At 45.5% G+C, this 22,969-nt stretch overlaps 1 long non-coding RNA gene across 1 annotated transcript in view; it reads right to left on the bottom strand.

Annotated features, from left to right (window-relative positions):
* Positions 1–15,345: 15,345 nt before the first annotated feature.
* Positions 15,346–22,969, bottom strand: part of LOC134965563 (uncharacterized) — a 28,722-nt gene continuing 21,098 nt past the window's right edge. Inside the window, exons 2-3 of the long non-coding RNA XR_010188437.1 lie at positions 17,871–18,021; positions 15,346–15,425 (exon numbers count right to left, since the gene is read on the bottom strand). This is a non-coding gene — a long non-coding RNA (uncharacterized LOC134965563). The remainder of the gene's footprint in view (positions 15,426–17,870; positions 18,022–22,969) is intronic.

Consider the following 22,969-nt stretch of genomic DNA (forward strand, 5'->3'; position numbering starts at 1 on the left):
AATGACGGACCTGCTGGACACTGTCTGTCAGCACTGCAGACTCCTAAAGTAAGCTACTAGTATCAAGAAGATAGAAAAAAAAAAAAAACCACGGGTAGGTGGTATACAATTATGGATGGACGAGCGACTGCCGACACAGAGGTAGCTACAGCCGTGGACTACCGTACTGTGTCTGCTGCTAATATAGACTGGATGATAATGAGATAAAATTAAAATATATATATATATCACACTAGTACTGCAGCCGGACAGGTATATATTATGTAATGACGGACCTGCTGGACACTGTCTGTCAGCACTGCAGACTCCTAAAGTAAGCTACTAGTATCAAGAAGATAGAAAAAAAAAAAACCACGGGTAGGTGGTATACAATTATGGATGGACGAGCGACTGCCGACACAGAGGTAGCTACAGCCGTGGACTACCGTACTGTGTCTGCTGCTAATATAGACTGGATGATAATGAGATAAAATTAAAATATATATATATATCACACTAGTACTGCAGCCGGACAGGTATATATTATGTAATGACGGACCTGCTGGACACTGTCTGTCAGCTCTGCAGACTCCTAAAGTAAGCTACTAGTATCAAGAAGATAGAAAAAAAAAAACCACGGGTAGGTGGTATACAATTATGGATGGACGAGCGACTGCCGACACAGAGGTAGCTACAGCCGTGGACTACCGTACTGTGTCTGCTGCTAATATAGACTGGATGATAATGAGATAAAATTAAAATATATATATATCACACTAGTACTGCAGCCGGACAGGTATATATTATGTAATGACGGACCTGCTGGACACTGTCTGCAGAATGCGTTTATAAAAACACCACACGACGAGTGTTTAACTTTTTCAGGCAGACAATCACAATATACTGGTGGTCAGCAGACAATCACAATACTGGTGGTCAGTGGTCACTGGTCAGTCACACTGGCAGTGGCACTCTGGCAGCAAAAGTGTGCACTGTACTTAAATGTACTCCTGCTATAACTGCTCCCCAGTCTCCCCCACAATTAAGCTGTGTGAGCAGTGAGCACTCAGCAGTCAGATAATGATATACAGTATATGATGCAGCACACTGGGCTGAGCACAGATATGGTATGTGTGACTGTGTCACACTGTGTATCGTTTTTTATCAGGCAGAGAACGGATTAATTAAACTGGTGGCACTGGTCACTGGTCACACTATCAGCAGCAAGTAGTACTCCTCCTATATGCTCCCCAAAATTTGTGTCTCTCTCTAGTACTCTAGTCACTCTAAACGGAGAGGACGCCAGCCACGTCCTCTCCCTATCAATCTCATTGCACGTGTGAAAATGGCGGCGACGCGCGGCTCCTTATATAGAATCCGAGTCTCGCGATAGAATCCGAGCCTCGCGAGAATCCGACAGCGGGATGATGACGTTCGGGCGCGCTCGGGTTAACCGAGCAAGGCTTGAAGATCCGAGTCGCTCGGACCCGTGTAAAAAAACCTGAAGTTCGGGCGGGTTCGGATTCCGAGGAACCGAACCCGCTCATCCCTAGTATGTGTGATAGTAGAAAAGCCGGGTCCACTTGCTTGTGTTTGCCTCCCATGCTGAGAGTTGCCAGCCAGCCCTTGGATTTAACCACAAGGTTTTTAATCAATAACTTATCACTAAATTCTGCACCTGACGCTATTACATGTGGCCCTATGAGTCTCTTCCTTACACCCTGGGGGTCATTTTGACCCGTTCGCACGCAGCGGTTCTTCGCTGCGGTGCGAACAGGTCGTAAATGGGCATGCACGGCGGATGCATTGCACACGCGCGTCATTGCCTGGCAACGATCATCGCCGGGCAATGCCGCCGCCAGTGACAAATGTGATCGCAGTGGCGATCGCAAGAAGATGGAAAGGCTGGAGGCGTTCCGGGGCGGATACTCACCGTTTCCAGCCGTTTTCGTGGAGTGGTAAGAAGAACGCAGGCTTGTCCAGGCGAATGGAGGGCGGATGTTTGACGTCAGTATCTGGACCTTCATCGCTGCAGGGCTAGTCTTGTTTTGAGTGAAACTCAACGCCTCCCGCCTCTCCATCTTCTTGCGATCGCCACTGCGATCACATTTATCACTGGTTTTTGTTTTGAGTGAAACTTTTTTTAGCATAGCAGGGCTGCACAAGCGATCGCAGCCCTGCTATGCTAAAATACACTCCCCCATAGGCGGAGATTAGTTGATCGCACCAGCAGCAAAAAGTTACTTGGTGCGATCAACTCGGAATGACGGCCCCTGTCTGTTTAAAAAAAAAAATGGTATTCCTAAATGGAATTCTTTGCTAATTTTTCTAGATTTCTTTGACATCTACTGATCTTATAATGCAGATTTTTGTTAGCATCATGGTATTATATTTAATTATGTATTTTACTAATGTGAAATAATGCAATAATAACTTTTTTTTTAAAATATATTACAGAATGTAGCATATTACTGAATTTGCTATTCCACATGTGATATTACATTTGTTGTGACTTTTTTTATTACCATCTGCAATAACTCATTCAGTATATTTCCTTATATTTGACACATTTATTAAATACTAGCTGATGTGCTCGGCCTCTCTCAGGCAAAGGTTTGCTAGGTGGAACATTTTCCCCCTTTTCCACCACGTAAGGAGTCAAATTTTAAAAATAACTGCTTAGTGGGTGGCTGCAAATAATACCACTTTTACACTCGCACTCCCGGGTCACTCCCGGGATGCTTCCCGGGATGCGTCCCGGGATGCCTTCCCGGGACTGACCCCTTTCACACTGCACTAAGACCTGGGATCGACCCGGGACAGCCCCATTTACACTGATCCCGGGATATCCCTGCAAATGCACATGTGTGTCATTAGAAATGGCCTTTTCTGGCTCACATTGATGAGGTCACACTAGTCAACAAAGGGAGGGGTGGTGCCTGCTCACACCATTGCTGCAGTCATGGCCGACGGAGTACCAGTGTGTATGCCTGAGCTCATGATTCTTTCTGCTTTGCAGATGTTTCATACAGCCACTGACAGCATGATGCAGCTTATCACACTGTGCAGTATACTGCACATATATTTTATGAGGAGGAGGAGGGCGCAATTTATGCTGGATAGGGCTGCTAGTCGCCGCCAATATTTGCGCAGGAGGAGAGCCTTCATATCATCCAGGATGAGTATCATACTGAGCGTGAGTATGGGCCCTAACCGCTCATTTTGGTCCAGAGATCGCCGGCACGGAGAAGCCTTTATGAGGACCGTGGAAGCTTACCAGGATGAGGAGTGGATGGCTAACTTCCGTGTGTCTCGTGCAACCTTTAACTACATCCTGGAATTACTTACCCCAGCACTTGACATGCAGACCACCAGGCTTAGGAGACCCATCGAGGCACGCAGGAGATTAGCTATTGCATTGTGGTGGTATGCTACCCCAGGAGAGTACCGCTCAGTCTCATGCTTGTTCGGTGTTGCAATCTCCACCTGCTGTGTCATAGTCCACCAGGTGACTAAAGCAATTGTATCTACCTTATACAAGCGCTTCATATCTCTACCACAAGGACAGCGCTTACAGGATACCATCATTGGATTTGTGAAGCGAGGCTATCCGCAGTGTGGAGGAGCGATTGATGGGACACACATCCCCATTATTGCCCCACGTGACAACCATGCTGACTATTTTAATAGGAAGGGCTGGCACTCCATCATATTACAGGCTGTTGTGGACCACAAATATTGGTAAGTGTTTATTTTTGGGGTGGTGGGATGAGTTGCATGTGTGAGTTTTACATTCTAATTGTTTTCAATTTTACTGTTCTTTAGTTTCCTAGATGTGTTTATTGGCTGGCCAGGCCGATCTCATGACTCCCGAGTTCTTGCCAATTCTGACCTGTACAACATCGTAGAGGAGAAGCAGGGAGGCTGGCTGTACCCCAAAGAGTGTGCAAAGATTGTGAATGGGGTGGAGATCCCTGTCCACATCATCGGGGATGCTGCATACCCTTTACGCCCCTGGATTATGAAAGGCTACACCCAACAGGTCCAGTTAACCCCCGAGCAACAAACCTATACTCACACCCTGAGTTCAGCAAGGATGGTGGTTGAGAACGCCTTTGGCAGGTTAAAAGGAAGATGGCGTTGTTTGATGAAGCGCAATGATGTGGACCTTATGAATATGCCTAATGTAGTAGCTGCGTGCTGTATACTGCACAACATCTGTGAACTGCAAAATGAGCTATTCCTTCCTGAGTGGACTGTGCAGGACCCTGAGGTTATAAACCCACATGTGGAAGGTGCTTTGTTTGGGACTGCCTCAAACTCCGCTGCAGAACAAATACGCCACACTATTACGTCCAACCTTGCAGCACTGGTACAATAGTGTTTAAGAATCAGCACAACATGTTTGGTGAATGAAAATGTTTTTATTTTGTATTCCACCTTTGATCTTTGGGTTCATTATTTATGTTTTTCCAAAAAAAAACACATTGCCAGCAACTGTGTATATATGCATAAACAATGTAGAAAACACTGTAAACATGGTCTACTTTACGCACAAATGGGAATGTTATGCCTAGATTTGCAAACAAGTTTTTATTGGCATAAAAAAAAAAAAAAACACTGGTAGGTTTGTAGATACAACACCATAAACCACAGTGTCCCTGCAGTATATTATCACTGTGTAAAAAATAAATAAAAAGTGCTTTAATGTAGACACTATACAAAACAGAACATAGAAAAAAATGAAGGAAGGCACAAACAGTTGTGCATAAACAATGACCACACTGTGGTTATTTAACAACAAATAACAACCAAAAAAAGCAATTCACTGTGTTTCACGGCAAATTGCGCAATACAGTAAACTCTGGGCTTGGCGCACTAGATGGTGCAGTATTTGGGGCATAGTATGGACCAGGATTAAATGATGAAAAACCCTGCTCAGGGGGGTATTGTGAGTTGTGGTGTTGGTTTGGTGCTCTTGAGGTATTGGTCATACGCTCATAGAACGCCATGTTCATTTGGTGCAATTCCCTGTGGCGGTCATACTGCTCTCTACTCATGCGTTCCTGCATTGTCATGACTTGGGAAAGGAATGCATCATGCATTTGGCGTTCTGCCTCTAGAAACCTGTCGAGCCTTGCATCCTCCTGTGCGGACATTGTAGCGTCCATCTCTCGGAGTTGGTCGACAAGGACATTTGACATGGCTTTAGCCACTTGCTCCGCTCTGTTCAATTTCTTCCTTCTAGGCGGTACGGTGTAAACTGTGAAGAGAAGAAATACAAAATGAGCGTATATAAAAATAGCAGCGTTAGCAAACATGTGTTTGTGGCATTAATCCACCTATACACTAGCTACTCTGCAACATTGAACTTTTTTTTAAAATGCAAAGCCCCCCTGCGTGGGGGCAGAAAATGCAAAGTGTGCCACCGTGCCAGCAGCGTGTTGAGCGCAGTGATCCTGCAAGGGGCTCATTAGCGCTCGCCACGCTGCCGCCACACTGGCCACTCATACTACGCACATAACCGGATGATTAACAATTGTGGATTTGTGCTATGAGTGTTAATTTCTAAACATGTACTTACTGTTTTTCTGTAAAGTTGGGGTGACGGCACTTTGTACAGTCCCACTGTCACTGGTCTGAGCATCCACGACGTCTTCAATGGTTGCAGTTATGCTGTCGTCGTTTCTGGATGTGTTTATGGACGGCTGGGATGATGTGTCGCTGTCCTCAGGTGTGTCGTCAATTAACAACGGTGATGATGGACAGACGTCACTGCTTGTCTGTGTCTCTTCTGGAGTGCCTTCTGTAGCAGTGTACTGTGAACTGGAAGACAGACTCACCGGACTGCATATAGCTGTGTTTCCAAAGATATTGGCGCACATGTCATAGTACTGCCAGTCGATACGGCCAACACCGCTCTTTTTCCTGTTGTTGTCATGCACCTTAAGGAAATGCTTTTTAAGAGTTTTCATTTTGTTTAACACTTGCTGCTGTGTGCGGATGATTCCCCTGGCTTGCAGCATCTTGGAGATGTTTTTATAAATGACTGCATCTTTGACTGTGCCTGTGATCTGCCTCATAATTTCCTCCTCTCCCCTAATGCTCAGCAACTCTCTCACCTCCTGGTCTGTCCAGGTCGCCATGCTGCCTTCCTCACACGCATCAAGGACGCTCCCCAGGGCTCTGAATGATGACATCATCTTTTCTGAGCCCATGAAAGCTCCAATCGGAGGCCTTTTAACAGTCCCGGGTAGTGAATCCCGGGACGGGCCCTTTCACACTACCCAGCTTCCCGGGACGGTCCCGGGTTCAACCCTGCTTTTGACCTGGGATGAAATCCCGGGATGCTCGTCCCGGGAAATTGTCCCTGTACCCATTTACACTGAGAAGAATCCCGGGATGATGCGCGTTCACGTGCAATATCCCGGGATTTTTCTGCGAGTGTAAAAGGGGTATAACTGTCACAGTTTCCAGACAGCCCAGCAGGTCACATATTCCAGGTCACCCAGTAGGTGCACAGGGAAAATGGCATCGGGAGTGTCACTATTCATCTCTGTGACCCTGAACACTATGGATTTTTACATGTCACCCCTTCCCACCCCCACTTCTAGGGGTGCTAGGGGTGTTTTACCCCCACAGTATTTTTTTTCCAGATTGTAAGTCATATGTATACCAAGTTTGGTGTAAATTGCTCCAGGCATTCCAGAGTTATGCTGGAACATACACACATACATACATACAATTTTATATATATAGATTAAATGACACTATTTACGCAAATAAAAAGTTAGAGAGGTGGCCCTAACAGCATCAGAAGGTATTTCCCCTCTGTCATTCTGTGCTCGCTGTGGGGGTGGCAAAGGAAATGTTTGCACTGGGTGCCACGAGGTCTGGAAACGGCACTGATTGGGCACTTACTAATTCTGCCTAATTTCTACTCGGGAGATGCAAAGCACCTATTTATTTCATTATGTGTTATATATCTGATTCAGGAAGAATATCATGTTTGGATACTGTTAGTGATGAGCGGGTTCGGTTCCTCGGAAACTGAACCCCCCCGAACTTCACCCATTTTACACGGGTCCGAGGCATACTCGGATTCTCCCGTATTGCTCGGTTAATCCGAGCGCGCCCGAACGTCATAATCCCGCTGTCGGATTCTCGCGAGATTCGGATTCTATATAAGGAGCCGCGCGTCGCCGCCATTTTCACTCGTGCATTGGTAATGTTAGGGAGAGGACGTGGCTGGCATCCTCTCCGTTTATTAATGTTGCTGCAAATATTTGTGCTTATTGCCTAATTGTGGGGACTGGGGAGCAGCTGTATTATATAGGAGGAGTACAGTGCAGAGTTTTGCTGATCAGTGACCACCAGTTTTATCCGTTCTCTGCCTGAAAAACGCTCCATATCTGTGCTCAGTGTGCTGCATATATCTGTGCTCACACGGCTTTATTGTGGGGACTGGGGACCAGCAGTATTATATAGGAGGAGTACAGTGCAGAGTTTTGCTGACCAGTGACCACCAGTATTATACGTTCTCTGCCTGCAAAACGCTCCATATCTGTGCTCAGTGTGCTGCATATATCTGTGCTCACACTGCTTTATTGTGGGGACTGGGGACCAGCAGTATTATATAGGAGGAGTACAGTGCAGAGTTTTGCTGACAGTGACCACCAGTATATATAGCAGTACGGTACGGAAGGCCACTGCTCTACCTACCTCTGTGTCGTCAAGTATACTATCCATCTAGATTCTATACCTGTGGTGCATTTTAGTTTTGCAGTTTGCTGACAGTGACCACCAGTATATATAGCAGTACGGTACGGAAGGCCACTGCTCTACCTACCTCTGTGTCGTCAAGTATACTATCCATCTAGATTCTATACCTGTGGTGCATTTTAGTTTTGCAGTTTGCTGACAGTGACCACCAGTATATATAGCAGTACGGTACGGAAGGCCACTGCTCTACCTACCTCTGTGTCGTCAAGTATACTATCCATCTAGATTCTATACCTGTGGTGCATTTTAGTTTTGCAGTTTGCTGACAGTGACCGCCAGTATATATAGCAGTACGGTACGGAAGGCCACTGCTCTACCTACCTCTGTGTCGTCAAGTATACTATCCATCTAGATTCTATATCTGTGGTGCATTTTAGTTTTGCAGTTTGCTGACAGTGACCACCAGTATATATAGCAGTACGGTACGGAAGGCCACTGCTCTACCTACCTCTGTGTCTTCAAGTATACTATCCATCTAGATTCTATACCTGTGGTGCATTTTAGTTTTGCAGTTTGCTGACAGTGACCACCAGTATATATAGCAGTACGGTACGGAAGGCCACTGCTCTACCTACCTCTGTGTCGTCAAGTATACTATCCATCTAGATTCTATACCTGTGGTGCATTTTAGTTTTGCAGTTTGCTGACAGTGACCACCAGTATATATAGCAGTACGGTACGGAAGGCCACTGCTCTACCTAACTCTGTGTCGTCAAGTATACTATCCTTCTAGATTCTATACCTGTGGTGCATTTTAGTTTTGCAGTTTGCTGACAGTGACCACCAGTATATATAGCAGTACGGTACGGAAGGCCACTGCTCTACCTACCTCTGTGTCGTCAAGTATACTATCCATCTAGATTCTATACCTGTGGTGCATTTTAGTTTTGCAGTTTGCTGACAGTGACCACCAGTATATATAGCAGTACGGTACGGAAGGCCACTGCTCTACCTACCTCTGTGTCGTCAAGTATACTATACATCTAGATTCTATACCTGTGGTGCATTTTAGTTTTGCAGTTTGCTGACAGTGACCACCAGTATATATAGCAGTACGGTACGGAAGGCCACTGCTCTACCTACCTCTGTGTCGTCAAGTATACTATCCATCTAGATTCTATACCTGTGGTGCATTTTAGTTTTGCAGTTTGCTGACAGTGACCACCAGTATATATAGCAGTATGGTACGGAAGGCCACTGCTCTACCTACCTCTGTGTCGTCAAGTATACTATCCATCTATATTCTATACCTGTGGTGCATTTTAGTTTTGTAGTTTGCTGACAGTGACCACCAGTATATATAGCAGTACGGTACGGAAGGCCACTGCTCTACCTACCTCTGTGTCGTCAAGTATACTATCTATCTAGATTTTATACCTGTGGTGCATTTTAGTTTTGCAGTTTGCTGACAGTGACCACCAGTATATATAGCAGTACGGTACGGAAGGCCACTGCTCTACCTACCTCTGTGTCGTCAAGTATACTATCCATCCATACCTGTGGTGCATTTCAGTTGTGCGCAGTATATATAGTAGTAGGCCATTGCTATTGATACTGGCATATAATTCCACACATTAAAAAATGGAGAACAAAAATGTGGAGGTTAAAATAGGGAAAGATCAAGATCCACTTCCACCTCGTGCTGAAGCTGCTGCCACTAGTCATGGCCGAGACGATGAAATGCCATCAACGTCGTCTGCCAAGGCCGATGCCCAATGTCATAGTAGAGAGCATGTAAAATCCAAAAAACAAAAGTTCAGTAAAATGACCCAAAAATCTAAATTGAAAGCGTCTGAAGAGAAGCGTAAACTTGCCAATATGCCATTTACGACACGGAGTGGTAAGGAACGGCTGAGGCCCTGGCCTATGTTCATGGCTAGTGGTTCAGATTCACATGAGGATGGAAGCACTCATCCTCTCGCTAGAAAAATGAAAACACTTAAGCTGGCAAAAGCACAGCAAAGAACTGTGCGTTCTTCTAAATCACAAATCCCCAAGGAGAGTTCAATTGTGTCGGTTGCGATGCCTGACCTTCCCAACACTGGACGGGAAGAGCTTGCGCCTTCCACCATTTGCACGCCCCCTGCAAGTGCTGGAAGGAGCACCCGCAGTCCAGTTCCCACACAGCGACCTTGGTGCGCCTCTTTTTTTCTTTGCATCATGTGCTGTTTGGGGACAATTATTTTGAAGTGCCATCCTGTCTGACACTGCAGTGCCACTCCTAGATGGGCCAGGTGTTTGTGTCGGCCACTTGTGTCGGTTAGCTTAGCCATCCAGCGACCTTGGTGCAAATTTTAGGACTAAAAATAATATTGTGAGGTGTGAGGTGTTTAGAATAGACTTAGAATGAGTGTAATTTATGGTTATTGAGGTTAATAATACTATGGGATCAAAATGACCCCCAAATTCTATGATTTAAGCTGTTTTTGAGGGTTTTTTGTAAAAAAAACACCCGAATCCAAAACACACCCGAATCCGACAAAAAAATTTCAGGGAGGTTTTGGCAAAACGCGTCCGAATCCAAAACACGGCCGCGGAACCGAATCCAAAACCAAAACACAAAACCCGAAAAATTTCTGGTGCACATCTCTAGATACTGTCATAGTGAATGAAGAAATGACTACAGCAGAGGGTTCTCAAGGCACCCTAATAGACCGGGTTTTTAGGGACAGCCATGATTGAGCACAGATGATTAAATCAAATTTTACTGTGGTACTAATTAACCCACATGTGCCCAAACAAGGTTATCCTTAACACCTGGACCACTAGGGTGCCTTGAGGATCACGTTTGGGACCCCCTGGACTAGAGACAAATAAAATACATTATAAACTAACAAGTGTGATTTACCTTATCTGCTGAAATTAAATGACTACAGTATCTGAATTATTTTAAAGAAATATGCAAGAATTAATTGTGTGACAATATCTCATTTTATAGCGTATTAGCTACAGAGATAGATTGCAGAGACAATGAAATATCTTTTTTTGTACTGCTTCTACTCAGTTATAGAGGATGGTATAATGGGGGTCATTCCGAGTTGATCACTTGTTAGCAACTTTTTGCAGCGTTGCGATCAGGTTATAACTCGGCAAAACTACGCATGCGTATGTACCGCAATGCGCAGGCGCGTCGTATGGGTGCACAGAGGATTAGTGCTGGGCGATGGATTTAATGAAGAATCCATTCTCACAGCCGATCGCAAGGTGACTGATAGAAAGAGGGCATTTATGGGTGTCAACTGACCATTTTCAGGTAGTGTTTGGAAAAACGCAGGCGTGTCCAAGCATTTGCAGGGCGGGTGTCTGACGTCAATTCCGGGACCAAAAAGACTGAAGTGATCGCAGCGGCTGAGTAAGTCCAGAGCTACTCAGAAACTGCAACAAACTTTTTGTGCCGTCGGCTGCAAAAGCGTTGCACACTTGCAAAGCGAAAATACACTCCCCCATAGGTGGCGACTATCTGATTGCAGTGCAGTTAACAGTTGCTTGCGAGCGATCAACTCGGAATGACCCCTATTGTACAGTCTATTCTACTCAGAGCCAGCCGTAGGCATAGGCAAACTAGACAAATGCCTAGGGGCACAAGCAGCTTCTTCTGATTAAAATGATATGCAGCATGCCTATATTCTGTGTGTGACAGCGTCTGTATCTGCATATGACAACTATATTACAGTGTATTTATGGAAATCACTGTAACGTAGCATTTTGTATGCAGATACAGCCATATTCAAAAAAAGTTTGTGAATCACTGCCCTAGAGGTTTCTGTTTTACTATCTATGGTGGGATTCAACCAATGATAACAAAACCTTTTGACACAAAGGATAGAGTTCTGATTTTTTTTTAAAGAAATGTAATTTGGCTATAAATGAAAGCATAATTGATAACCAAGGTAAATACAGAGTGGTTCACTCACTATTAGCCCCAAAGTTTTTTGTATAACTTTTAAAGTAATTGACATACAGACCTTGGTCTATGATAAGCATGAGGAAGTCATAGCAAGTGTTGAAAGTGTTTACTTCAATTGCTTTAAAAGTTATAAGAAATACTTTGGGGGGCGTGGTCTGGCTGGCAGAGCGTGAGGACACGCAGTGCTGTAGCTCCTGCAGCATTGCCTTAAAACTCTACCTTCCCTGGAAGAAGTGCCACCATCTACACCCCTGTTCCCCTCTCACTGCCTACCTGCACCCGTGGGCACAAGTCGTTGGCCGCCCGGAGTCCCTGCTGAGGAGAATCTGACTTGGGGCCTGTGAGGCTGAGAAGCCGTGGCCTCGATTTACTTGCCCGGCCCGTCTGCCACTGGGATCTTGGCCGGTGCCCGTGAGCGGATCCTGCGTGGTCCTGTTCCTGCGGTCGCCTCCTGGAGTGCCTCCTATATCGCTTGTGGACCGGGTAGAGCTGTGCCCGGACTCGGCGGGGATCGCTGTCCAGGGTGTGACGGTTGGAGCTGCCACACCCACCATCTTGCCCCCCGGCTCTGGCTCTTGATCCCACCTCTGACCCTGCTGCAGGATCTACACTCCTCAACTCAGCTCTCCTGGAGCCTGCTGAAACCTCCACACCCGCCGCCTTGTGACAGCAGGGACACCCGGAGTTGAGAGAGCTCTCTGGATTACAGACAGAAGTTAGACCCGGGCAGCGCCTGCTCCTTCCTCAGCTGAAGTGGCTCCCTCCAGCCCTGGTGTGTCGACCAGGTGACCTCCTTGGCTCACCAACCTGTGACACACAGTATAAATCTGCGGCACAGAGGAGGCCACCTGCTGTGAGTTCCTTCTCCTAAGACCACAGATGGCGGCCATCTTACCCTGGTGGGGGGAGCACTATTGCAGGCTGAATCTTGTCTTTCAAATACCACCCAGCAGTTGCCTAATTCCCCCCCCCCCCCCTCTCTACTCTACATGAGGGTAACGCCATATAAACTGCCTACAGAAACAGAATTACCCTTCAAAGGAGCTCAGCCACTGTAGTATCCCAAATTCTCTGTGTGGATTTAATTTGCTGTGTGGAGTTCTGGAGTTCCCCCTAGTGGCTATTTTGAACAAATAGATTCACCCACATTGCTCTTTAACTCTCAACTATATATATATATATATATATACATACACACACACAATGGGAGAATCTACACTTCAACGGGGGACATTAGATATGAGCCGAAGTTATAGTGATTGACCCCTGGATGCCCCCTTCTCGAAGGAGAGGGAGAACAATCGTAGCAGGTAGGGGGGAATTAAATTAGCTGCGATAACACAGTAATTTACTGTGATTGAACTTTTCACAGACATCACCAAAAAATGACAGCGAAAAGCAGCTTATTGCGAGTTTGCGCGCTCCAGCAGTCCAGTCTGTCCTATTGCAGATTTGTGAAAACAGGATTCTTGCTAAAATTCTTGCCGTTAAAACCAGAGAAAGTGTAGGAGAAAATGAGGAAATCTGCCTGTACCTCGAAAAAAGCCAATATAGGAAGAGTATAGCAGTCTATAGTGGTCATAGAAAAAAAAAACTTTGCGGTACTTAAATTGGGTCAAATGGTTGTTATATGCATTCTTCTAAAAAAGTGGATAAATTCTATAAACAAGTGTTTTTAAGCAAAATTAGTACTCAAATTAAATTGGGCGTACATAAAAATGAGAAAGGGGAATTTGGACACTGTGTATAAATAAATGCACAAGAAAACCTTTGGTCAGTATCACATATGCACTCAGGGTACAATCTTCGGAGGCATAAGAAGAAATGTCATTAACAACTGCCGAAGGATTCTTTACAGTGAGAGCAGTTCTCTACAAGAACCTGAATTGGGGCATAGACCTTACTGTATATAGATTCAGGAAAGCCCGACTAGTATAAAAAAATACAAGGTTACTAACATTCATACTATACAGTAGTACTTTTGTGGATTTTTGTGCCACAATAGTACTTTTTATTTTTATTTTTTTACAGTAAATAGCTATGCAGTGTAATATTCAATAGTTCAGCAAAAGGATAAATTGCTGCTGAGATGTTAAATCACATACACAGCATTGGAATCAATAGAGCAATAGATGCCTCTAATCTGCACAGTTTCTCCCCTCATGTTCCATGTCTAATGCAATCAGAGAAAATGTCACCTGGACAAACCCTAACTATAACTGCTACCCTGTGTGTATTATATTGTTATTATACAGAATATTGGGTCTGAGGGTCAGTGTACAGTGAGGTTAATACCTGTTATGCTTTATATTTATATTGGCAGTTGAACCAACTAAATTAAGGAAATTGGGGGTCTATTCATGAAGCAGTGAAAAGAGTGGAGAAGTGAGCCAGTGGAGAAGTCGCCCATGGCAACCAATCAGCATTCACATAACATTTATAATTTGCATACTATAAAATTATATAGAGCATCTGATTGGTCACCATGGGCAACTTCTCCACTGGCTTAGTTCTCCACTCTTTTCACTACTTCACGAATAGACCATAGACTCTTATGAGCCCTACACACCTGCGGATTGCCGGGAACGGTGACCGACAGCCGTTACGGCCGATGGACACCCTGGCAGGGGAGAGGGGGGGGGGATGTGACAGGGAGAGTGAAGTTTCTTCACTCCCCTGTTACCCGGCCCCATAGCCCTGCATGCTGATATGGACGAGGTTGTCCATATTGGCATGCATGTATAAACGAGCTGGCACCAACGATGAACGAGAGCGGTACTGTGCATCATTCATCGTTGGTGCATACACACTGAAAGATGTGAACGATATCTCATTCATTAATGAACGAGAGCGTTCATATCTTTCAGTGTAATTGCTAAGTGTGTAGGGCCACTTACAGAGTGATAAATGTCACACAAAAATTGCCCCTTTTTATTTTGTAACTTTCACCATATTTATACTTTTGTAAGTGCCGGTACAGCCCTTATGGTAAAGAAGAATCATGAGGAACTTTGTCGAAGTCACTATGTTTGAGAATTAAGAATCATGGGGAACAAAGATGGTAAACAGGTAAACCAAACAAGACTCTTCAATCTATAGTAGAGAAACTTATTCCGACTTTGCTCATGCAACGATTGGTAGGAGTGATGGCTTTACGAAGATTTTATACAAGTAATGTCTCTAAGGGGGAGGTTTATCAAGTACTATAGATATAAAGTGGAGAAGTTGCTGACCAGTGAAGTGGTGCCCTTAAAAGCTGGACCTGGTGCTTGTAACCAGGTGATTACATCATGGGTCCTGTTTTATATAGTAAACCTTTAGGGGTCTATTTACTAAGACTTAAAGCGAGATAAAGTGAATGGAGATAAAGTACTAGCCAATCAGCTCCTAACTGCCATGTTACAGGCTGTGTTTGAAAAGTGACAGGAGCTGATTGGTTGGTACTTATCTCAATCCAGTTGATCTCCCTCCAAGGCTTAGTACATAAGCCCCAATGTTTGAAAAATGACAGGAGCTGTTTGGTTAGTACTTTATGTTCATCCACTTTGTCTCTCACCAATATTTAATTAATAGACCCCTTAGTGCTGATTTTAGATGTTTTATTGATTTTTAAAAAAAATAATATTTATTGATTTTGATCGGTTTTAAAGGAATCCAAAACTGAACAAAAACACTTGAGGGTGGTTTTGACAATACCAAAACACAATGATGAATTAGAAGCAAAACCCAAACATGGGGGTCCGCAGAAATCTCTGGTCTGAAAGAGTAAGAAGAAAGAAGAGTAAGATTCATACAACATCTATATAAATAAACTAGTAATTGCAATGTGATCCTTGTGATAATATAAGAGATGAGCGGGGTTGGATTTACTCGGTTTTACTCAGATATCAAAAAAAAAGCACTTATTATCTATCAGCTCTCTCGGGTTTTGAATAGCCAATCTGATAAAGCTGGATGCATCCGAACTTGCGCTAGTTTGGCGAATACAACAGAGCAAATCTGAACCTGCACATCTCATAGAATACTTGTGAACAGTAAAATGTATCTATGCTGGTAATCTGGACCCATCATTTGCTGGGTCACTATTCATCCTGTCTCCCATGTAATGATGCTCTCTAATAATGGGGAAGGAAGATTGAGATGGAGCATTAAGAAGCCAGATCCATTGAGCAGTAACCGCTGGAGCTGTGGTGTGGACTCATACAGAAAAAGAATTTCAGAATTTATCAGAAAAACATAAAGTATCACCTGTTGTTAAATGTAAAATAATTATATGCTCCCAAAAATATAAATAGTCACAAAAAGGGCAGCCTAATGTAAATGAATCCATATCCTCTTTCTGCTGCCAAATTCAGTATGTTCTCTCCACAGCATCTTTCCTTACAAGCAGATTGATTTGTTTGAGTAAAGCTATACTTAAGTCCAGTAAAATCAATTTGTCTCTCTTCATGTGGTCGAGCTCACACCAGAGTATGCTACAGCTCTACCAATATAATATTATCTATCTATCTATCTATCTATCTATCTATCTATCTATCTATCTATCTATCTATCTATCTATCTATCTATCTATCTATCTATCTGTCTTCACAATAAATCTGGCATTCATGCAATGGATGTTGTATACTGTCCCAGGTGCATCCCAAACATGCTCCTTAGGGTCAGGCCACGGGGGTGGGTGGGGGTGTTAGGTTTAGTATGCAGGAAGGAAGGGTTAGGCACCACCTGGGAGGGTTAGGGGTAGGCTGCGTTGAGGTGGCTGTGGGGGGTGGTGGTTAGGGTAAGGCTGCGGGAAGATAGGATCAGGCTGCGGGAAGGGAGGGTTAGGGTTAGGGGGGTAGGGTTAGTCTACTTACCTTCCAGGTGTCAGGATCCTGTGCGTCAGGATGCTGCTGTCGGTATTCTGACTGCCGGCATTCCAAGCACCAGGATTCTGATACCTGTGGCACAGAGAGGGGGTGGGAAGTGGGATCTCTTTACCGATGCCTGGTTGATACCCAGGGGGTGTGCCAGATCCTGCTGCCCCCCCTTCCCCATTGTAGGCAGCGGGGAGAGATAGGACCAGCAGCAGCTCCTACCTCTGTGGAGGAGGGGGGCTACCGCTGGCCATGCTGCCAGGTCCCTTCTCCATAGTCCCTGCCCCCGCCGGGGTTCCGGCATCTGTATAATGTAGTTTACAGATGCTGGGACAGGCACATGCGCAGTAACGGCTATGTTACTGCGCATGCGCAAACCGCAGCTTCAATGGACTGCATTGACAGGCTCCACCTCAGGTGTTCATCATCAGGCTCCCCCTCTGTGTCCATCATCAGGCTCCACCTATGTGTCCATCATCAGGCTCCACCTCTGTGTCTATCATCAGGCTCCCCCTCTATCATCAGGCTCCCCCTCTGTGTCCATCATCAGGCTCCACCTATGTGTCCATCATCAGGCTCCACCTCTGTGTCTATCATCAGGCTTCCCCTCTGTGTCTATCATCAGGCTCCCCCTCTATCATCAGGCTCCCCCTCTGTGTCCATCATCAGGCTTCCCCTCTGTGTCTATCATCAGGCTCCCCCTCTATCATCAGGCTCCCCCTCTGTGTCCATCATCAGGCTTCCCCTCTGTGTCTATCATCAGACTCTCCCTCTGTGTGTATTATCAGCCTCCCTGTGTCCAACATCAGCCCCCTCCTTGTTTTCAGCTCCAGCCCAGCCCATACTTACCTCCAGCGGCATGCCTGCTCTGTGCGGGTGGCTCCTCGGCTCCTCTTCACAGTGTCCAGCGGCGTGACGTAATGACATCATGCCGCTGGGTCTCAACAAAACTTTATTGTTCCACCCACCGGCAGCTGTGAGTGTGAAGGATCTGCTTGTGCTGGATCTGGCAGCAGTCTCCGTCACTCCTGGACATGAAAATGGGTCATACTGTGTCTTGGCGGCGGTAGGGGGTACGGCGTACCGGTTACAAATTTATTAACGGTATGCCATACCACCCCGTACCACCTTGATTGCACCACTGGGTATAAGCCCACATTCAGCATGACCCACCGGGAACTTCCAGTCAGAGTCAGAAGATGAACATTTTCACATGCAGCCATCTTGATGCACTCATCCATGCACTACCCTAGGCAAAATTAGAGATGAGCGGCTTAGGTGTAACAAAAACCGAACAAACACGAACATTGGGGATGAGTGTTTCCAAGTGCCGGCTCGGGTCTTACCGCCAAACTCGGATCCCAGAATGAGTTAACGCATCATTTTCCTGGAGACGGCACTTGCGTGATTTGGATTGCATAAAAGTCCTTAATTTGTGATCAGGTGCCATTTCACATTGGAGAGCGGATGGAGGGGTTGTGAGACAGGGCTGGAGCACTGTGTAAAAAAAATAAAAATAAATGCCATTAGGGTGCCATTAGGGATTAGTGTTTACAGTTGGTTTCTTAAATAGATAGCTGGAGAGATAGGAGTAGGTACCTGGGAAGGATGACTGGCTGCAGGCATCATTGTCACTCAGCAAAAACAAGTTAAGCAACTAAAGGCTATTTGATGGCTAAAGTTATCCTGCACTTTTATTAGTTTTCCTAAAGGAAAATAATCTGCAATATTGTGTGTCAACTGTGTTTGAGCCTGGGCAGAGACAGTGTTGATTTTAGATTATCTGTTGAAACAATACTCTGCTGTGTCTAAGCTTCAGCCCAAGAACCCAGCATTTGAATGCTTTCCAGTTATTAAAAAAAACAACAATTAGAAAAACTTTTTTTTCCTGTTTTTCTAATTTAATTAGTTTATTTAAGAAGTGTGTGTGTTATGTTGAGATGCAGCCTACAGTATATTAGTGTTGTGTTACTAGGTGTTACTAGGTGCGTGTTACACCCTATCTGTGCTACATAATAATTCCGGCAATGGTGACCTTTTCTTGTTCCCACTGTGTAAAAAATAAATAAATAAATTGACTGTCTTACTTTTCTAATTTGCTTAGTGTGCTATTATTAAGCAAGTCACAGCTTATATAAGGGTTGTGTTACTGGGTGCATGGTATCCCTATTGGATGCAAAAATCATAAGAGGAAAAAAACGTTTAGCAAAATCCTGTAAAATAATAACAAGCAGTTCAGCATCAGCTACCAGCAGTTTGGACGAGAACATGCAATCTCCACCGCCAACACCCTCATCATCAACCACCTCATGACTGTGAAACAAGCATTTGCAAGAGGAACCAAGTATGACAGTCACCCTCAGGAATGCCTCAAGAGAGGAGGAGGCCCAAGTGCAGTGTCCATGTGGGACCCTCCTCTCTAGCTGTCAGTGCTGTAGACTCTAATCAGAATCAGCTTTATTGGCCAGGTATACTTACGTATACTAGGAATTTGTCTTCGGTTTGCTATACAACAGCCAAGTAGGTAACAGGTAAGCAGGTGTGTGTGTGTGTGTGTGGGGGGGGCAAGTAAAGTTACACAGATAGGTATACCGTAGGGACACAAGTGAGTTACATGTACGTCTAGTCAGTCAATGTTCAGGAGTTCAGCAGGCGGACAGCTTGGGGAAAGAAACTTTTGAGGCTTCTGGTGGATCTGGCGGGGACAGCCCTGTAACGCCTGCCTGAAGGAAGCAAGTTAAACATGCTGTGGCCGGGGTGTAGCTGGTCTTTTACTATCTTCATTGCCCGCTTTTTAGCTCTGGACAAGTACAGGTCCTGGACTGAGGGAAGGTCGGCCCCGATGATCTTCTCTGCGGTTCTGACCACCTTTTGGAGCCTGCATATGTCCCTCGCGCTGGCGGAGCTGTACCATACGAGTATCGAGGAGCACAGTACCGACTCCACAATCGCGGAGTAGAAGAGGAGCAGGAGCTTCTGTGGGATGTTGAACTTCCTTAGTTGCCTGAGGAAGAACAACCTCTGCTGCGCTTTCCCAACAGTGGCGTCAGTGTTGGACCCCCATTTAAGGTCCCTGGAGATTGTGGTCCCTAGAAACTTGAAGGAGTCCACTAGCGATACCACACTGTCAGCAATCGTTAGCGGAGGTGCACTAGATGACTTCTTCCTGAAGTCCACTATCATCTCGACAGTTTTGAGGGGGTTGAGGTCAAGGTTGTTGTGGATGCACCACTGGGCCAGCCGGTCTACTTCCCGTCTATAGGCCGATTCGTCCCCATCCTTGAGGCCGATGACGGTGGTGTCATCGGCAAATTTGATGATCCTTACTGATTGCGCCTCTGAGGTACAGTCATTTGTGTACAGGGAGAAGAGCAGGGGTGAGAGGACACAGCCCTGAGGGGCCCCTGTACTGATGGACCGCGCCAGGCATGTCAAACTCGTGGCCCTCCAGCTGTTGTGAAACGACAAGTCCCAGCATGCTTTGGCAGAATACCTTCAACTGATCAGCTGGTAAAGTATGCTGGGACTTGTAGTTTTACAACAGCTGGATGACCATTGAGTTTGACATGCCTGCTCTAAGCACTAGGTTCACTAAGGGAACCTAGCACTGTCCCAGAATCGAGTGCGTATGCCAGGGCCGTAACTACGTGTGTGCCAAGTGGGCTTGGCACACAGCGCAGTTGCCCTGAGGGCGCACGGCCAGCGGCATGTAATGAGTCAAATTGACTCATTACATGCCGCCTCTGAAGTCCGCGCCGTGCGCCGCAGCCGCGCTGGAGGAGAGAGAAGCGCCGGAGGCAGCTGAGAAGGAGGAGGAGGGAGGGGGACTGGAGCCGCAGCAGCGCTATTTCATTGGTAGTAAGCGCCGCTGCAGCATCCCCCTCTCCTTCCGTATAGGCTGCCCGGCGCTGCTGTGGATGCTGGGATGCGGTTCCTCCATCCCAGCATCCACAGCAGCGCCAGGCAACCAATACGGAAGGAGAGGGGGATGCTGCAGCTTACTACCAATGACATATAGCGCTGCTGCGGCTCCAGTCCCCCTCCCTCCTCCTCCTTGTCCGATGCCTGCACACTGCACAGAGGGAGATGCCAGCACGAGGAGCCTGTCAGCGGGGAGAAGGTAAGTATATCTCTCTCTCTCTCTCTCTCTGGGGGACACTGTCTGCCATAATGTGTAAAAAGGGGTCCTGGCTGCCGCAATGTGTAAAAAGGGGTCCTGGCTGCCGCAATGTGTAAAAAGGGGTACTGGCTGCCGCAATGTGTAAAAAGGGGGCTTGGCTGCTGCAATGTGTAAAAACAAAAAGGGGGACTGGCTGCCGCAATGTGTAAAAAGGGGGGCTGGCTGCCGCAATGTGTAAAAAGGGGGACTGGCTGCCGCAATGTGTAAAAAGGGGGACTGTCTGCTGTAATGTGTGAAAAGGGGGACGCTGTCTGCTGTAATGTATAAAAGGGGCTCTACCTGGTGTAGTGGTGCTACTGTGCAGCGTAATTTGAATAATGGAGACTACTGTGCACCGTAGTATGAATTGCTATTATTTTGTGGCCACGCCCCTTCCCCATGAAGCCACGCCCCTATATATTTTTCGCGCACCTACGGCGCGCACTGCCCCTATCTTGCATGGGGGGGGCGCCAATGTCGTTTCTTGCACACAGCGCTAAAATGCCTAGTTACGGCACTGGCGTATTCACAGGTCTCTGGGAAAATGGTGCATTGACCATTTTCAATTTCTTATTGCGCGTGCACAAAATTCCAGGAAAATGTCTGCCATGCCATTTTCTTGGTGATTTCTGCCACGCTGCTGCTGCCAGTGTGGGACTCTGGAGGGTAAATATTTAAAGAAAATGGGTTCAGGATGTGCATTGTGAGCCTCCCTGGACCCTGGGGTCCTGCATGGACTGCACCCATTATAAATACAACAGTGGTGACCATCAGAGGCGTCACTGTGTGTGGTGACACCCAGTGCGCACTCTGGATCTCCCGAACACTGGAGGTGCACTTGCAGGGAAAAGGGGGCATACATAAAGTGGGCGTGTCCATATAAAGAGGGGTCGCGGCCTTGCAAGGATCTTGCAATCATCACTCTTGGGGTGTGCCCAGCATCTCCAGAGATGCTGGGCTGCCCCCGGAGACAGTTTTCCTGTAATGTCGGTTCCTCACCAATGATTATGAAGAATAGGAAATCCCGCACTAAGATGATATTTTTAGTATTAGTAATTATAGAAAATGTGTATATCCCATTGTTATGTAATGAGTATTTTCATGTTAATTGGTACACCGGGGCTACCCCCTGGTTCAATGAATAAATTAAAGTGCAAGAAGAAGAAAAAAGGAACCAGTCTGCTGATGGGTGCACTCTTTCCCTATCACATGTGTAATATTTTATTAAAATTGTTTACTTTATTTCTATATTTTTAAGAGAATGTTTTTTTCCATATATCTAAGAGTCCGATACCCACGTGGAGCTTAATCCTTTTATTAGTATTCCACATGTAGTATCATAATGACCCTACATTAGGGTCATGCTAAGCGAAGTATAAAATTTAATAACAACAATAGAAAAAAGTGATAGAAAAACAAAACAAAATGTTTATGTACAAAAATAAAGAAAGATTAAAAACAAGCCGTGTGCCGTCTCGTATTCTCATATGTCGTTTATTATACTCTTTTATTGAGTTCAAGTGTTCCTATGCTCTGCTGTAGCCGTGTGCCGCCAGTACTATTGAATATTAATATCCTGTAGCTCTGAACATTGTGATATGATTGTTCCCTACACTGTGTATGTTGCATAAATATATGGGGATGTGGAAGTGGTATATCAAGCACTTTTGGTCAGAAGTTATTTGTGACATGCTGATATAGTTCTATTATTACCACCTGAGTATGGAGCGATAGAGAGAGGAATATCATAAAGTGTATATCAGGATTTCATTGTTTCTAGCTAGATATACTGTAGCAGCCTAATGAGACAATATTTAAATTTTAAAGTATCCCAAGTGCAAAAAGGCATCAGATATATATGAGAACACGTGCTGGAGATATACAAAACGTTTATTGTTAGTTACACACCTGCAAACAGTTATGATCTGGGCATATATAAAATACAATAAACCACTGCTTTATTCATAAAGCAGTGTTGGTATTATGGCCCTCATTCCGAGTCGTTCGCTCGGTATTTTTCATCGCATCGCAGTGAAATTCCGCTTAGTGCGCATGCGCAATATTCGCACTGCGACTGCGCCAAGTATCTTTGCTATGAAGATAGTATTTTTACTCACGGCTTTTTCATCGCTCCGGCGATCGTAATGTGATTGACAGGAAATGGGTGTTACTGGGCGGAAACAGGCCGTTTTATGGGAGTGTGGCTGAAAACGCTACCGTTTCCGGAAAAAACGCAGGAGTGGCCGGAGAAACGGGGGAGTGGTTGGGCGAACGCTGGGTGTGTTT

Source organism: Pseudophryne corroboree, chromosome 10, assembly GCF_028390025.1.
Source record: "Pseudophryne corroboree isolate aPseCor3 chromosome 10, aPseCor3.hap2, whole genome shotgun sequence".
NCBI classification, from domain to species: Eukaryota; Metazoa; Chordata; class Amphibia; order Anura; family Myobatrachidae; genus Pseudophryne; species Pseudophryne corroboree.